We start from the raw sequence: 18,922 nt of genomic DNA, 5'->3' as shown, positions 1-18,922 counted from the left end.
GTCAGCGTCTACCCCCTTAGCATTTCCCTGTGCATGCTCATCCTCGGACTCACTGCTGGACTCTTCGTGTGCAGCCACAGCTACTGCGTCTACATCTTCTTCGCCCACAGTGTCGCCCTTACAAGTGAAAGATTGTGGAGAGTGCAGCATGCAACCACTATCAGTGACACATGATTTGGGGGGTACTGGAGTGTACCCCCTAAATGGTCCAGCATCGGAAGCGCATCTTGAGAAGACCGATGGCTCTCTCCACCGCAGCCCTTGTGAAAGCATGGTTCTGCTGCACAGCTTCTGTTCTTGGATGGTGGAGAGGTGTCATGAGCCACCTTCTGAGGGATTAGCCCTTGTCACCCAGCAGCCATTCATCCAGTCGGGTTGTAGCACTGAAGAGTCCCAGCACCTGGGAGTGTCTGAGGATGTAGGCGTTGTGGGAGCCGCCTGGGTACCTTGCACAGACTTGTAGAATCAGCATCCTGTGATCACACACTATCTGCACGTTCATGGAGTGGAAGCCCTTCCTGTTGACGAAGGCACCGGGCTCACCTGCTGGCGCCTTGATGGCCACATGTGTACAGTCTATAGCACCCTGGACACGGGGGAAGCCAGCAATGGCCGCAAAGCCTCTGGCTCGCTGTGTCTGGTTGGCCTGGTCCCAGCAGTAGTGGATGAAGGTCAGTGCACACCTGAATAGAGTGTCTGTGACCTGCTTGACACAAATGTGGGCAGCTGATTGGGAGACACCGCAAAGATCACCCACCGAGCCCTGGAAAGAGCCAAAGGCATAGATATTGAGGGCAGCTGTGACCTTTAGGGTCACTGGCATGGGGTGCCCACTCACACAGTTAGCGGAAATCTTAGGGCCTATCATCTGACAGAGTTGACTGTCTCCCTTGAGAGATGGAGCCTCCTTTGGCACTGCAGCTCAGACATATTGAGGTAGCTGCTTCGCTGCCTGTATACCCTGGCAGCAGGATAGTGGGGTCTTCTGCGGCCCCTTCCTGTTGTGCCTCTCCTCCCGAACATGGCTCTCTTGGCTGCTGAATGTGCACTCCTGGCCTCCTCCTCCTTCTGGAACCTCCCTTCCTCCTCAGAGGAGGTGCCTCCAGTTAAGAGTGCAACTCCCAGGCTAAGGGAAGGCTTCCTAAAACATGCAGGCCCCAAGAAAGATCTTGACTGAAAAGTGCTGACCTGAAGGTTGTGAGTTCTGCCCAAGCAGCTGGTATGAGTTTTGAAGTATTTCTGCTCCCACAGGCAAGTATCAGTAACTATCAAAAATAAATATCTGACTGAGCATATTTGTGAACCTACTGACCCCTCTTATCCCGCCTGTGGGATGCAAATGTGTCCTACCCGCCTACTCGTTGCGCTGAAGTCTTCTTCTGCTCTGAAGAAGGGTCATACAGATTCAAAACGTTAACTCTGTTTCTATCTCCACAGATGTTGCTGGACCTGTTGGTTTTCTGTTTTTTGCCTTTGGATTACTTGTCCAGTGACATTACCACTCTGCCACCACCTCCCTGAACAAGTAAACTTAGGAAATTCTGAATAAGAAAGGAAGTGAGGTAGAATTGCTTAGCAATTGTGTGTGTCGTGTGTGTGTGTGCGTGTGTGTGTGTGTGAGATGATCGACCCACCAGCTACTGCTTATCATCTTCCACTGTTGAAAGTTAAAATCAAATATATTGTTTTTGTGTAATATTCCTCCGTTATTTTAGTGGAGGAGTTGATCCTTTAATATAAACACATTCACATTTGGTTTAAAATTAGCAGACAGGAAAATAAACTTGTTAAACATCTGTCCATAAATGTCGCCAACATTAACGTCTGGGTTTGTTTTGGGAGATGAAAGGATGGAGAGCGAAAAGGGAAGATGTGTGGGTGGGATTGAGATCAGCCAATAGGGATGTGTTTATTGCACACTTATCCTGGTTAATTAAAGATAAATATTTTGACCACTGCTTGAGAAAAATGAAGAATGAACGAAATGTTTTTGATTATTTTCTCTGAATATTTTGGGCTATTAGCTGTAAATATAATGAAGATTGAAGAAGAAAAGCCTGTCTGACTGGGCGAGACTGCTGGGAACAGGAAGGTCATGTAATTGAACCTCCAGGAATGCATCCAGCCAGAGTTGGCGACCCTAGCTTATTGGCTTAGTCTTTCCCTGTTCCTAAAATAATTTGTAACCTTGTGTTCTGTAAAGGAGCCAGTGTGAGTCAGAACAGTTTGGAATGTGTTAGCTCCAAGTTGTCAGTATCAATTAAACCTTTTAAAAAACAAACATGCAAAAGGAAGAAAAATTATTTCCTTTTTCTAATGCCTTTCGAATCCTTAAAGAATCCCAAAGCATTTTACAGTAGAACTAAAGGATTACATTTCAAATTTGTTTGGCAAATGTGACAGCCAGTTTCTGTCAAATAAAGGCCCACAAACAGAGAATAAATGAATAACACCCACCACTGAACATCAAGCCATTGTTTCAGGACTGTTACTGACCTCATCTCCTCTGGAGCTCTTCCTTCCACAGCTTCCAACCTGATAGTCTCCCAACCTCGGACGGCCCGCTTCTACCTCCTACCCAAAATCCACAAACAGGACTGTCCTGGCAGACCGATCGTGTCAGCCTATTCCTGCCCCACGGAACTCATTTCTTGCTATCTTGACTCCATTCTCTCTCCCCTTGTCCAGTCCCTTCCCACCTACATCCGTGATTCCTCTGACACCCTACATCATATCAACAAAATCCAGTTCCCTGGCCCCAACCACCTCCTCTTCACCATGGACGTCCAATCCCTCTACACCTCCATCCCCCACCGGGTTGGTCTGATGGCTCTCTGCTTCTTCCTCGAACAGAGGCCCGAACAATCCCCATCCACCGCTACTCTCCTCCATCTGGCTGAACTTGTTCTCACACTGAACAATTTCTCCTTAAACTCCTCTCACTTCCTCCAAATAAAAGGTGTGGCTATGGGTACTCGCATGGGCCCCAGCTATGCCTGTCTCTTTATGGGGTATGTGGAACATTCCTTGTTCCAGTCCTACTCCGGCCCCCTCCCACAACTCTTTCTCCGGTACATCGATGATTGCTTTGGTGCTGCTTCATGCTCTTGTCTGGACCTGGAAAAATTTATTAATTTTGCTTCTAATTTCCACCCCTCCATCATTTTCACATGGTCCATCTCTGACACTTCCCTTCCCTTCCTTGACTTCTCTGTTTCAATTTCTGGTGATAGACTGTCCACCAATATCCATTACGAGCCTACTGACTCCCACAGCTACCTCGACTACAGCTCCTCACACCCCACTTCCTGTAAGGACTCCATCCCATTCTCTCAGTTCCTTCGCCTCCATCGCATCTGTTTTGATGATGCCACTTTCAAAAACAGTTCCTATGACATGTCCTCCTTCTTCCTTAACCGAGGTTTTCCACCCACGGTCGTTGACAGGGCCTTCAACCGTGTCCGGCCCATCTCCCACACATCCGCGCTCACATGTTCCTCTCCCTCCCATAACCATGATAGGGTCCCCCTTGTCCTCACTTATCACCCCACCAGCCTCCGCATTCAAAGGATCATCCTCCGCCATTTCCACCAACTCCAGCATGATGCCAGCACTCAACACATCTTCCCTTCACCCCGCCCCGGTGGCATTCCGCAGGGATCGTTCCCTCCAGGACACCCTGGTCCACTCCTCCATCACCCCCTACACCTCAACCCCCTCCCACGGCACCTTCCCTTGCAACCACAGAAGGTGCAACACCTGCCCCTTTACTTCCCCCCCCTCACCGTCCAAGGGCCCAAACACTCCGTTCAAGTGAAGCAGCATTTCACTTGCACTTCCCTCAATTTAGTCTACTGCATTCGTTGCTCCCAATGCGGTTTCCTTTATATTGGAGAGACCAAACGCAGACTGGGTGATCTCTTTGCAAAACAACTTCAGTCTGTCCGCAAGCATGACCCATACCTCCCTGTCGCTTGGCATTTCAATACTCCACCCTGCTCTCATGTCCTTGGCCTGCTGCATTGTTCCAGTGAAGCTCAATGCAAGCTGGAGGAACAGCACCTCATCTTCCGACTAGGCACTTTACAGCCCTCAGGACTGAATATTGAGTTCAACAATTTTAGATCATGAGCTCTCTCCTCCATCCCCACTCCTTTTCCGATCCCCACCTTTTTTTCCCAATAATTTATATAGATTTTTCTTTTCCCACCTATTTCCATTATTTTTAAATGTATTTCCATCCATTGTTTTATCTCTACCTTTTAGCCTATTTCAATCACTTCCCTTCACCCCATCCCACCCGCACTAGGACTATCTGTACCTTGCTTGTCCTGCTTTCTACCCTTAATTAGCACATTCCTTGGATAATATCACCACCTACAACACCTCTTTGTCCTTTTATCTATGACATCTTTTGGTTATCTCCACCTATCACTGGCCCTCTATCCAGCTCTACCCTCCCCCCCTCCCTTAAACCAGCTTATATTTCACCTCTTTTCTATTTTCCTTAGTTCTGTTGAAGAGTCATACGGACTCGAAACGTTAACTGTGTTCCTCTCTGCAGATGTTGTCAGACCTGCTGAGTTTTTCCAGGTATTTTTATTTTTGTTTTAAATAAATAACAGGTTTGGTTTTGCTAGGTTTGTTTGAGGGTGCAATACTGGCAGAAGCATTGGGAGAACGTTGTATTCTTCTACAGATTGTGCCAAGCAGGCAGACAGGACCTGGACTTATGTGGAATTGTGACAATTCAGCACTTCTGCACTCTTGCTCTGAAAGGTCAGTTATGACAGATTATGAGCTCAAGTCCGTTACAAAGAATGAGGAACCACACCCACCTCTTCTGCCTCCACATACAGCTTCCCCTTTAGGTTTCCAACTGGCTCCACTCCTTGCTTAGTTACCTTCTTGCACTTTATGTATTTATAAAGCATTTTTTATGTTTTCTTCGAATTTAAAACCTTCTGATTCAGATGCCAGAGAGTGAGCTGAGCTAACAAAAACTAACAAAACAAATTCTGTGACAATGTGAGTGGGTTTTCATTGGAAAAGGGATTTTACTGAACATCTAGATCATGGAGGACACAGTCACAACTGCTCTACAGAAGCATGTTAGAAAAATAGAAAATTTACAGCCATTCGAAATGAAGATTAATACTATTCCTCAGAATTCTTGGAAAAAATTTGGCCGGTCACCAAGATTAGGTTGCCTAACCTATAATTACTCAACCTACCTCGTGCTCTCTTTAAATAACAATACAATGCTAGCTGTCCTATAGTCTTCTGGCAACATACTTATAGTCAGAGAGGTTCAGAAGTCAAGGGGTCAGAGCCTCTTTTATTTTATCTGTTGCTTATCTTGGCAGCCTGGGATACATTTTATCTTTTTTCTTATTCATTCAAGGGATGTGGGTTTTGCTGGCTGGGCCAGCATTTATTGCCCATCCCTGGCTGCCCTTGAGAAGGTGGCAATGAACTGCCTTCTTGAGCTGCTGTAGGTACACCCACAGTGCTGTTAGGAAGGGAGTTCCAGGATTTTGATCCAGCAATAATGAAGGAACAGCGATATATTACCAAGCCAGGATGATGAGTGATTTGGAGCGGAACTCCCAGGTGGTGATATCTGTTGCCCCTGTCCTTCTAGATGGTTAGTGGTCGTGGGTTTGGAAGGTGCTGTCGAAGGAGACTTGGAGAATTCCTGCAGTGCATCTTGTAGATGGTACACTGTGCTGTTACTGTGCGTCGGTGGTGGAGGGAATGAACATTTGTGAATGTGGTGTCAATCAAGCGGGCTGCTTTGTCCTGGACAGTGTCAAGCTTCTTGAGTGTTGTGGGAGCTGCACTCACTCAGGCAAGTGGGGAGTATTCCATCACACTCCTGACTTGTGACTTGTAGATGGTGGACAGGCTTTGGGGAGTCAGGAGGTGAGTTACTCATCACACAATTCCTAGCCTCCGATCTGTTCATGTAGCCACAGCATTTAAAATTGTATTTCAAAACTGCTAATACTGTTAATATTTCATATATCAGCATCTTTATCCCATCCAATATTTCACACTTCATTCATTAGCTATAATGTCTATATCGTTCCTGTGCAATCTTGGCAGCACAAAAACACTAATGCATACACAAGAAGTTCTAGTACCCAACTGAACAAGCTTATTCTGGTTTTGATTTACATACATATACAAACGGCTACAAAAGGGACCATTACACGCTTCCCTCCTTAATGGAAAAACTACACAATGTTCAAATTCCATGCAACTTATTTACATTTATCTTTTTTCAATTATTTGTAAATCCAACTTAATCACAGCTTTCCTATTCCTAAGATGACACTGTCTTTCTTCATTCAAACTTTCAAAACTTGGAGAAGGACCTTAACCCATCTTGGCCTGAGTCTGAAGAGAAGTTTTCTCCAACAAAGACAAGCTTTGCCCTTGACCTTCACTTAAGTTTTCCACTTTGCCAGACATTTCCACGTGACTCTGACTTGGATCGGAACTAGTTTCAGGCACAACTTGTGTTGGAGTAACAATTGGTACCCTTCTCGTCACCCAACTATCCAATTTATCAGACTGATTTGATTCTTCCCAACTTGCTTTTTTTGTGATCCTCTGAAGGTAAAACATAGTCTATATGTACAAACCTAACCTTTCCACTTCCAAGCATCTTGACCAAATATGTGCGAGGACCAGATATTTTCACAACTCTTCCTGGTAGCCACTTCAGCCACTTGTGATGATGACCTTTCACCTTTACTTTCTGATTCAGCTTCAGACTTCTTTCCATGACTCTACACCCATCATGACTCTCTTTTAGCCTGAACTGTTTCTCTCCTACTGACTGTGCTAAATGTGGCTTCAGCAATTAAAGCCTCGTTCTAGGCTATCTTTTAAGAAGCAATTCAGTTGGAATTCTGCAGTTGTAGTGTGAAGTGCGTTACACTACATAAATTAGAAATTTGCCGGTTTGTGTTTGAATGACATCTGACACTTCTTCCAATTTGTATCTAGCATCTTTTAACAAGAGCACATTTAACGATTTATGCTGTATGCTCTGCTGCTCCATTTGAAGTAGAATGATACGGTGAAACTTTACTGTGTTTTACCCCATTCATTCTCATGAATTTTACAGACTCATCTGAACAAAACTGAGGTCCACTGTTGAACACAACTTCCTTTAGGAACCCATAAGCAGCGAACTTGCTACACAAAATATCTAGAGTTTTGCTAGTTGTTATTCGATTAATCAGGAACCCCTCAACTCACTTTGAATGAATAGCTGCTGCTCTTCAAATTCTGTAAAATCTATGTGCAGCCTCTGTCACACTCTAGCTGGCCATTTTCATGGTTTCATAGGTACTAATGATGGCTTCTTTTCTACTGCTTGACACATTCTACATTGTTTCACTGTGTCTTCTATGTTCTTATCTAACCCCGGCCACCAAAAATAGCTTCTGGCCAGACTCTTTGTCAAGCTTATCCCTCAGTGTTGATCATGAAGGTCACATAGCAACTGCAATCTGTACCTTACAGGAATTACAACTCTGGCTCTCCACTTAACACAATCTTTATCAATTGACAACTCATTCTATGCATAAAAAAGGCCCATTTTCTAAATCCACTATCTGTGTTGGCCACCCATTTGCGATATAGTTGATGCCCTTGCCAATACAGGTTGTTCTATCAATGTCATCTGCTGTGACTGGCAACTCATTTACATGTGAAAAGGAAAGTATATCCTCCTCTGCCTCTACCTCTGATAGGGATAGTAATCCAGACATCACTTTAAGATTACAATGACCTTCCGATTGTCTTACTGATAAGCAGACAAAATCAAATCTCATCTCTGCATTTGGCTGCAGCTAAAATGGGTACTGGAGACTTAGGTTCAAAATAGTCATCGGTGGCTTATGATCACTTCCAATGGTGAAACTGTGACCGTACAAGTATTTATTAAATCTTCTTACTCCAAAAATCAAAGACAGTGCTTCATGTTCAATTTGAGCATAACATTTCTTACTGGCACTGAGCCTAATGCAGTCAGTCCCTCCTCACCATTACCTAACACCTGACACGTCACAGCAACTATTCCGTATGGAGAGGCATCGCACGCTGGCTTAATCTTTTTAGACACATGATGATGTGCAAGCATTGTGCCATCTACCAATTTACTTTTACACAACAGGAATGCTTTGACATACTTTGTCCAATTACACGGAACACCCTTCCTCAAGGGCAGAATCTTCTGTTCGGCATGTGGGGGCGGGTCCCACACGCCGATGCGTAAAATGACGCGCGGTGATGTCGAACGTGCGTTCCAACATCACGCACGTCATTCCGATCTTCAGTCCGGCGGATGCGCACTGGAGTCAGCTGCGCACCCTCCAAACTGTCAAAGGTCATTAATGAACCAATTAAAGTACTTGTCAGGGTTGCCTGTCCAGCCTTAAGGATGGTGGGCAGGTGAAGAGCCCAGGCAGCCTCCGCTTTTTTCATGGAACCTCATCCATGGGCGGGATGGGGTTTCATGAAGGGTTTATTAATGAAATAAAATTTTTTATCAAAATTCATAAACATGTCCCAGCTCATGTGACACTGTCACTTGAGGGGTCAGGGCTGAATAATTTTCTTTATACTTGTTTTCAATTTTTCATAATGAAATTAATCTCCCTGAGGCAGCCCCATGCCTCAGGGAGATTTCTGCGCTCTTTCATGTGAAAAAGCTCAGGCCCCGACTCTCCCTCCTCCCCCCACCCGCGCAGGTAGCGCTGAGCGCTTCTGGGTGAGCATCATGCTGGGCAGGCCTTAACTGGCCTGCCCATGTAAAATGGCGGCGCGCAGTCAATTGCAGGCGGCGATCGGCTCCAGACCCACCCACGCCCACTCCGGACCGGCCCGCCCAACGGGGAGAAAACTCTCCCCCAAGAGTTCATTCAGTGGGATGCAGTAAGGTTGCCAAATTTGGTGTTAATTTATTGTGGTAATTCACTAGGCCCAAAAAAGTTCTGAGCTCTGAGATATTTTGAGGGTGTGGCACATTTCTTATTACTTGAACCTTACCCTTGGTAGGATGTAACCCATCTTCGTCTATCCTGTGAGCCAAATATGCTACAAAGTTTTGAAACACTTTGCATTTGTGTGTCTTCACCTGTACTCTGTGCTTTCCCAAACACTGGAGCACCTTTTTCAGCCTTTCATCGTGGGTCTGCCTGTCTGTAGCTGAAATAAGAACATCATCCAAACATCACACTACTCTCTAAATTCCTTGCAAAGTTTGGTTGGAAAAATCCAGGGGCTGAAGAAACAACAAAAGGCAGCCTATGAAACTGAAATAGACCCATGGGCAGAATTTTACTTCCCCCCCCACGGGCAGGTTTGTAGGTGGGGGGGGGGGGGTGGCGATGGGTGGGCGTAAGATTCTTCAGATGGCCCACCCACTTGGTTCTCGCCTGCCCCTTCTCTCCGCAATTTTATGGTGGGACGGGTGAGGTTTGGGTTGGCTCCCCCCTCCCTGACCTCCACCCTTGCCCCAATTGAAGCCCTTGAGTGGCTGTTTCTTGCCCAGCTTCAATTTTCAGGCTGGTGGGTGGAGTTGAGAAGACACGGGGCAGAAATTTCTGTTTGGCAGGCGGGCGCGTGCCCAATGTCAAGGCGCAATCGCATGATAGTTCGTTCGGCGGGGGCGCAGTGGAGCTGGCAGTGCGCCCGCTGACAATGATCAGGCCCGCTTAGGCCATTAAATAATCATGGGCGGGATGAGGTTTCCAAAAGCAAATAATAATAAAATAAAAGTTTTAAAATGTAATTAATAACATGTCCCTGCTCCTGTGACAGAGTCTCATGAGGGGACATGTTTTATAACAGTTCTATTTTCTTCACTGTCTTTTTTAAAAGTGCCTCATCTCCCTGAAGCCGCTCCGTGCCTCAGTGAGATTACACAGCGCTCGCACGCGCGTGCGTGTGTATGAAGTTCGCCCTCGGCCTGCTCGCCTTCCTCCCTCGCCCGCACAGGCAGCACTCAGCGCTGCTGCTCGCGTTACACTCTGGGTGGGCCTTAACTGGCCCGCTAGCATGAAATCACTTCCTGACCACCCCCATTGAGCCCGCCCGCCCACCAAGGGCAAAATTCTGCCCATGGGGGAAGCCCAAAACATGACCATGCTCAGGCCTTGGGTGGGGTGGGGGTGGGGGGGCTTCCATCAATGGCCTTTTAACATTGGGTTCCTCCCCAGATGGCCTGACCCCTATGGCTGCTTCCTCCTCAACTGGTTTCTCCACCAACGCCCCTGTGCCCATTACCCCCCCACTCCCACTCCTGGCTCTCAACCTCCTTTCCCATTCTGAGATCCCCATAACATACCTGGTCCTGGACTCCAAGGACTTAGACCCCAGGGACTGCTTGCAGTCCCAGTCCTGTCCACTGCAGCTTCTGGCGCCACTGGGATGATTGAGAGACTGTCCAGTCAGGCTGGCCGGCAGCTCTCTGAGCCTTCCTGCCTGAGGGGCGGAATTCCCATTTCCAGTCAATTAACGCTCGTTGATGTGTTAAATGGCTGTGGGGCAGCCAGTATTTGTGGGAACGTGTGCGCTGTCAAATCCTCGGAAGGCAGGAAGGGAAACTATGCCATCTGAATAATCCTGGCCCGTGTGTGTTTTAACAGTCAAATATGCTTTTGATTCATCATCTAACTCCAGTTGCGTATAGGCGTTTGTCCATAGATCTCACTTTGAAAATAGCTGGCCGCCTGGCACCAATGTGAACAGATCCTCCACATTTGGCAAAGTCCCTGGTGGAATACATTCCAGTACCTGAGTTACAGGTACCTTATAATCGTCACAAATTCTTACACCACCATTAGACTTTGGTGCTTCCACTATGGGTGTCATCCAATTACACTGTTCCTCCTCAGAGATAATGGCCAGAATTTTTATGCCAGCATGAGTGGGCGGGCCTGACATGCCGACGCGTAAAATGACAGGTGGTGATGTCGGGCGTGCGTCCTGATGTCACTGCGTGCCATCGTGATATTTCAGTGGCCGAGCACGCTGTGAGCTCTGACGCACGCCCACCATTAATTTACCGGCCACTTAAGGCCCTCGAGGCACTAATACACCGAGATTTTTCAGAGCCTGTGCGATTTTCAGAGTACTGCACAGGTGCAACGGGTAGGCGAGTAGGCCACATTTTTAAAAACCTCACCACGGACAGGATAAGAGGGGTGAGTGGGCTCGCGAATGCTATTTGTTAGTCATTTACTTTTTAAACTTACTGCTACAGTAAGCAGGAGAACTTCACCTAGCTGGGATACCGGGTGCCCAATCCACCTCCCACACTCACACTGACCAGCTGTGGTCAATGCCTCTGTGAGGGCTTGCAGGTCCGAATGCACCCCCAGGAAGCCCTGATTGTTCTCCTGGTGGACCCACTCCATGAAAGTCACCACTCTCTCCATGGAGGAAGCATTGCGCTCGGCCATGAGGGTTAGCACAGTGCTGATGCTCGGCATGGACTCCTCCATCATGGAGACCATGGCATGCATACCCTCATGTATCTCCGCCAGATCCTCCCACAGACCCTGCTGGACTTCCAGCATCTATTGCCCCAGGGACGACTCCAGAGGCACATCATCAGCCACCGACTGAGCACGTTTCTGGCCTCCAGCAGTCCCCCGACTGCCGGCGCCCTGGGCACTCTCTGTCTCCGCCTGCACCTCAAGCGAGTGTAAAGTGCCCTCACCACTGTGCCCCAGGACACTTGCTGACGATCTTATCCCCACCGAGGTGCTGGTGCCTGCCTGGCTGAGATGGTGTGACGCTGGTGCGTGTACCTCTTCAGGGTCCTCAGGTGTCAGTGGTGAGCCCTCTGTCTCCTCGGTCCGGGCGTGCTCCGGTGAGGCTGAAAGGAAGAACAAGGGCATTTGATTAGTTGAATTTGTAACACTGTTACTGTGCATGCCAGGCCTCCAGATCAGGATGTGCTCCTCCTCCGCACAATCAATGGGAACCCCATGTTGGATGCTGAATTCAATAAACAGTCAACAGTGGAATGGTTGCAATGACAAACATTGTGACCTCATTGCACGGTACTCTTACCTCCCACTGGCACCCCAACCTCACGGCTGCTGGTAGACCTGGGCACATGGCACCTCTCCCCCTCGATAACCTCCTGCTCGTATCCGGTGAGAATGAGTAATTGGGCCTGCCTTCTGCCAGTCCCCATCCGCTCTCCCTTATTGTGTGTGGTCTTCTCCTGAAAAGGAGAGAGGAGCGTTGATTAGTCCACCCTGTACCTGGATTGCCATTGCCCTGCCACCCCTACCTGAGAGAAACATTGCAGGGCTCCAGTGAATCGTGACCCTGGAGCCGTCGTACACTCACTCCAAGCAGCCAGGGCTGACCCCCCTTGCCCACATGCTGCCTCCATCACATTTGCCACTCACACTGTATCACTTGCCAGAGCAAGGAAGCACCAGCACCTAGAAGGACAAAGGCAGCAGATGGGTGGCTGCCCCAACATCTGTAAGTTCTCCTCCCAGTCACTCAGCATCCTGACTTTGAAATGTTTCGGCATTCCATCACTGCGTCTAGGTACAGAACCTTGAGGTCGCCCCCAAAACAGTCCTGTGGGTGTCAGTGCGTCACATGCAGCAGCTACAGAAGCCAGCTCAGCACCGCCCTCTCAGGGGCAACTAGGCATGGGCAATAAATGCTGGCCCACCCAGTGAAGGCCGCATGCCCGAGAATGATTCAACGCAGTAACTACACTCAGATTTTGGGGGGGCCAATCTAACTGCTGTTGCTAAGTGACCCATGCCAACACGGTACTCGCCCTTCCTGTCGCAACAACCGCTTGTGGCGCTGAACCCGCTGACTCCTTCTGCCACCTCCTCCCGGGCACATTTCATCATGTGAGGGGCCCTCCTCCTCCCATCCCTTAGCACGATGATTTCACGCCAAGCTGCCACCTCCTCGAGGAGGGCAGCAAGGCACTCGTCCGGGAATCTCAGGGCACAATGCGCCGCCGACCTGCCCTCCTGCCTGGCCTGCTCTCCGAGAGCGCTCTGGGGAACGCTCCTGTGCGCCATCGTTGCCAGCCCTTGGAAGGCTGCCTGCGCGGTTTGTAAACAGACCGCCGGGATCGCCATTGGACCCGGCAGTCATTGGAGTACCACCGCTGCCCGCCCCTTCCCACTGTTCTCAAGAGCCTTGATTAATGCTGGGCGGACCTTAATTGGCCTGCCCGCGTAAAATGGTGGCACGGAGCCAACTGCGGGTGGCGATCAGCTCCATGCCCTCTCCCGCACAACCCACCCAACATGCTGAAAATCCCTCCCAATATTTCTTTTCAGTTCTTGCTCTACTTTTTCTCTTAGAGCATGCACTAGATGAGGCATGCAATAAGCTGGTCTTGTGTTTCCCTGAACCCAGACGTTAGCCTTGTATCCTTGTATCCCCTTCAGAGCTGAAAAAGAGTCTTCAGGACTCAAAGCATTAACTCTGTTTTTTTCATCTCCACAGATGCTGCTGGACCTGCTGAGTTTTTCCAGCATTTTCTGCTTTTGTTTCAGATTTCCAGCATCTGCAGTATTTTGCTTTTTTCTTCCTAACAAGGCTGGTTTTTCACCCTTCACCACAATGATGGGCAATTTTACACATTACTCCTTGTATGCAACCAGAACCGACACATTTCCCATTATGGGAATTTTCTGTTCTCCGTAACCTTGTAATTATATGTGTGATTTCTTCAGCTGATGTTAACTCAACTTTTGATGGAATCACGCTGACTGATGCTTACAATGAATCAGCAGCTTTATCAAAGCCATGATAAAGTCTCCAATGTCCTCACTGGGTAACTGATTCCTGGTTCCAAACTGATAGCCTTCTGCAATCTCCAATGGCTTTGGATTGTATCGCTTTTCAAGCTTACACAAAATGTCCGACAGCAGCATGTCTTTTGGCTTGGCAGGGGCAAGCAAACTCTTGAATGTTTCATACACTTCTGGGCCTGCGTCCATCACAATTATCATCCTTTTCCTTTCCCCAGTCTCTGATTAAGAGCTGGATTATCAGGATCGTTGAGGAAATTATTAATAGTGTAAACATCACTAGATGCTCCACAAGGCATCGGAAGACTGGGTCATGGCCATACCCTCCCAGTCACCCAATAATACCTGTTGATACAGCCACCTTTGAAAGTCAGTCCTCCCACATGTACAAACAGTCTTTTTCTGTAAGACTGTATTTTTAAGCCTATTTCTCAGCAAAAAAACCTCACAGTTCCTCCTCCTGGTTTGTTTGAAGTTTGTCTGACCCAGATTTGTTTGGCTAGAGAAACCCATAATCCCACCCTTGTCAGCAGACTGTGATATCTTGGCAGGATAAAAACACTGGTACATACACATTGAGTTCTAGTACCCAACTGAACCTGTTTATTCTGTTTTATGTTCACCTATGTCGATACACAAATGGCTACAACAAGTGCTATTCCAGTTTTCTCCTTTTGTGAAAGCAAATGCAAAATATTCAGTAAGTACCATGCCCACATTTTCTACCTCCACACACAGGTTCCCTATTTGGTTGCAAATTAGGTGGTGGTGTTCCCATCTATCTGCTACCCTTGTCCTTCTAGATGGTAAAGGTTGTGGGTCAGGAAGGTGTTGGCTAAGAAGGCTTGGTGAGCTTCTGCAGTGTATTTTGTAGATGGTGCTTGCTGCTGCCACTGTGCATTGGTGGTCGGGGGAGTGAATGTTTGTGGAAGGGGTGCCAATCAAGCAAAGCTGCTTTATCCTGGATGATGTCAAGCTTCTTGATTGTTGTGGGAGCTGCATTCATCCAGGCAAGTGGGGAATATTCCATCACACTCCTGACTTGTGCCTTGTAGATGGTGGACAGGCTTTGGGGAGTTAGGAGGTGAGTTACTCATAGCAGGATTCCAAGCCTCTGACCTGCTCTTGTAGCCACAGTATTTATATGGCTAGTCCAGTTCAGTTTCTGGTCAATGGTAACTCCCAGGATGTTGATAGTGGGAGATTCAGTGGTGGTAATGCCATTGAACATCAAGGGGCAATGGTTAGACTCTGTTTTGATGGAGATGGTCATTGCCTGGCACTTTTGTGCCCCGAATGTTACTTTCATTGAGCTCTCAGTATCTGATATAAGCATAAGCAAACTTCTGTTTAGTACAGAGACTGATTTAGAAGCCTATACGCCACCAATCAAGCTGTCAATTTTGCTGAGATGAAAAGCCCTGGAGCCATGTCTGTCAATGGGGTGAGTTAAACAGGCTGGATGTGCTCTCTTAAATTGACCCAAAATGTGTCACCACGGGTTTTTTTTGTTATAGTTAAACTGGATCATGCCTAAGCCTCCCAATGAGGGAAAACATCATTTGAAAGTTTAAAACAGAGTCAAAATGTGTCCAGCTCAGTAAGCTGTCAGGAAGGGCTTGTAGCACCGGAGTTCTGGAGACCATGTTGGGGGGCGTGGTGGGGGAGGGTGGGGTGGGGTTAGGACTTAATGACAGGTAACCACTGTTGTGGTACACCTTTAAATTGGTGAGGTTAGGTTTTCTGTATACATCACTAGAGGGGAAATGATGCAATGCATCATGTGACTCAGACTTCATCTCAGTTTGTTCTGAGTTTGTTTTTCTTGAACCATCCAGAATACCCAGCTCGCTCATATAGTTTAGGTGGCACCTTTGTAATTGAAGCCTAAAGTAATGGGAAACATCAGTGACATTTGCCCAATTTGGACAGCCACCTGATATATAAAGTGGGTGTAAATGGTGGGGGCTGTGTAATTCTTGGGATATGTGCACCAATTGGCATGGGTAAATTGGCATAGCTGATCACAAAACAAAACTACCACCAATGCTCAAAACTTCAGTGTGAACACCAAGGCTCTGAAATTATTTTGTGAGAATGGTGACGCTAACGTGCTTTGCATGAAGCAGCTCTGTCCACTACTCAATGGCAGCACCTCCATTAAAATTTTTGCTTAAAGTACCTCCATTAAAATAACAGTCAGAGGAACTCACTTTGATCTTATTGAGTGCTCCCTACCATAATATTCACAATTCTCAACCTATATGGGCTCCAATTTGAGCTGAGTCATTATTAGATGTTGCCCCAAGGAAGTGCAGTAACATTTGACTCATCGCTGCTAATGAGAGCTTTTGTGGTGTGGTTGGCTTTGTTGTTGTGGCTTCTTTGCTTTGCTGGGCATCTAAACAGTCCTCCAGAGTCCACCAATCCCCTTTGAATATGGCTAAGGGGAATTCTGCCTGGCAATAGCTTTTATTTGGGGGTTTTTCAGATTATTGTGGGTCCCCGTTGGTTGTTTTTATTGTTTCTTCTTGGAACTTTCCATGTGCCATATTTCATATTTTTATGCAGTATATTTGTAATTTTAAAATTTTAATGTTAACTCAACATCTTACTTATGTTTCTCATCCTTAATTTTGCCATCTGGCATTTTCTGTTATCGTTTATAAATCTCAGTGTACTATTTACAATTCAATTCCATTTTAACTTACTTTACAAAATGGGGGATGAAGTTTTTAGCATCATTTCATATTTTTTGAGTGACTTGTTCCTTATTGAAATGTTAAACAATATGATATGGGAGAATGGGGTACCATAAAATTGAACTCATCCACAATTCTGTTTCCAAAAACCTAACTCACACCAGGTCCCATTTACCTTTCGGCCCTGTGCTCACTGATCTCGATTTGCTGTCTGATTACCAACACCACAAATTAAAAGCAGAAGAAAAGAGTTGACGTTTCGAGTCCTCATGACCCTTCGACAGAACTGTCGAAGGGTCATGAGGACCCGAAACATCAACTCTTTTCTTCTCCACCGATGCTGCCAGACCTGCTGAGTTTTTCCAGGTAATTCTGTTTTTGTTTTTGTTTTGGATTTCCAGCATCCACAGTTTTTCTGTTTTTACCACAAATTAAAAACCTATTCTGCGTGCAAATCCATCCATGGCCCCAGCCTTCCATTTCCCTGAAAACTCCTCCACCCTACGAGGGCCCCCTCTCTCCCGCCACCCCAAGAACTCTGCGTTCCTCCAATTTTGGCATCTTATGTAACTTCATACCACATTGGCAGTTGGGCCTTCAGCTGCCTAGGCTTTTAAGCTCTGAAGGTCCCTCCCTAAACCTCTCCGCTCTCATCCTTCAAGGTGCTCCTTAAAACTAACCTCTTTAACCAACTTTTAGTCACCTGTTCAGTTGTCTCCTGCTTTGGCGTGCTGTGAATTTCTTTCTGGTTCCCCTCTTGTGAAGTGCCTTGTGCTGTTTTACTGCATTAAGGCTGCTATATAAATGCAAGTTGTTGTTGATTGTGATCTCAGGCCCAAAGGTCAGGGAATATTATCAGCATTCGTTCCCATTAGTTAAAATGACTTTGAAACCTGTACCACAGGTTTTAGGTCTGTTAACTTGCTACAAAGCCAGGGTTTGACTTATACTGCCATGAGCACCCCCCACCCTCATTCAGCTTTCTGGGTCAGAGCTGGGTAGGCTGCCAGTGGGATCCCTGTCAGCAAGTGGGAGTCCACTAGTGACCCCAAGCTGCATACAAGCAGTGTGACCACCAGACCAGAAGAGGCCCAAAGAAGTTTTATAGGGAACACAGACCTCAATGAGTAGATGAGGATACCCACTGAAAGCCTGAGCTGAGGCCTTCCATAGTTAAGATGCCATAGCAAGTTGTAGGGGAAGGACAAAATGTTGGAAATATACAGCATGTCTGGCAGCAACTGTGGAGAGAGAAACAGAGTTCATGAGCGGAATTTAACGTAGGCAACAGCTCTTACCCATTGGCTGGAGAGTCAGCAAGATCCCTGCTTTGCCTTCCTTGGGGGAGGCCCACCAAATTAAGTGCCAATCAGGCAATTAACTGGGGAACAGTGGGTCTTTCCTGGGATCAAGGACCCTGGGGACACAGGTCCAGCCAGCTCAGAGCTTCCAGCCAATTAGGGGCCAGCAGCTGTTCATGGCTCATCTTGCCTCCGAGGAGGCGGTGGCTGCTGCTGGCAATGCAGCCACTTGAGGCCTAGGATTACCGGTGGGCCCACGCCAAAGGTGAGTGATGGTGAGACAGGGAATTGTGGGGGAGGGAGTCGATGAGGCACTGAGTGCCTTTGAATGAGCCCCGCACCCCGCCACTCCGTAAGCCCACAAGCCACCCCAACAAAGTTTGCTTTATGGGCTTTCCACATAGCGAGTCTCCTTCCCACTGCTTGGTGAATAGCAGTGGTGGCAGGAAGAGGCCCTTAAGTGGTCATTAATTGCCCACTTTTATTGGTGGCAGGATGGGAAGGCTATCCACAAACCTTCCTGCCACAGACTTAATTGGGGCAGCAGTGGGAAGGCAGAGGAATTCCCACCCGTCACCCTCCTACCCATTTAGATGCCCTCCTGCCAGCAAACTCGCACAGGGAAGGGCATTAAAATTCTGTACAATGTTCCATGTAATGACTTTTCATTGGGACTGGAAAATGTTAGAAATAGAATAGGCTTTAAGGAGGTACAGAGGCAGGGAAAGACAGGAGGAAAAAGCAGAAGTGAAGGTGTTTAAAACGGTGGAAGGAGGAGTAGTAAGTAAGTCTTGCTGCAAATGTGCAAGACTTTTGTTTGACCACATCTCGAATACTGTATACAGCTTTGGTCTCCATAACTAAGGATGCATACCATTTCCTTAGAGGGGTGCAACAAAGAATCTCTATGTTGATCCCTGGGTGAGAGGGCTGTTCTATGAAGAGAGATTGAGTAGAATGGGCCTATACTCTCTGGAGGTTAGAAGAATGACAGGTGATCTCCTTGAAACATTGAAGGTTCTGAGAGGGCTTGACCAAGGCTGAGGCAGGGAGGCTGTTCTCTCGGTCTAGAACAAGAGGGCATAGT

This window comes from Carcharodon carcharias, chromosome 23, assembly GCF_017639515.1.
Source record: "Carcharodon carcharias isolate sCarCar2 chromosome 23, sCarCar2.pri, whole genome shotgun sequence".
Classification (NCBI taxonomy): domain Eukaryota; kingdom Metazoa; phylum Chordata; class Chondrichthyes; order Lamniformes; family Lamnidae; genus Carcharodon; species Carcharodon carcharias.
The sequence above is the reverse complement of the archived record's forward strand: the minus strand, read 5'-3'. Positions refer to the sequence as shown.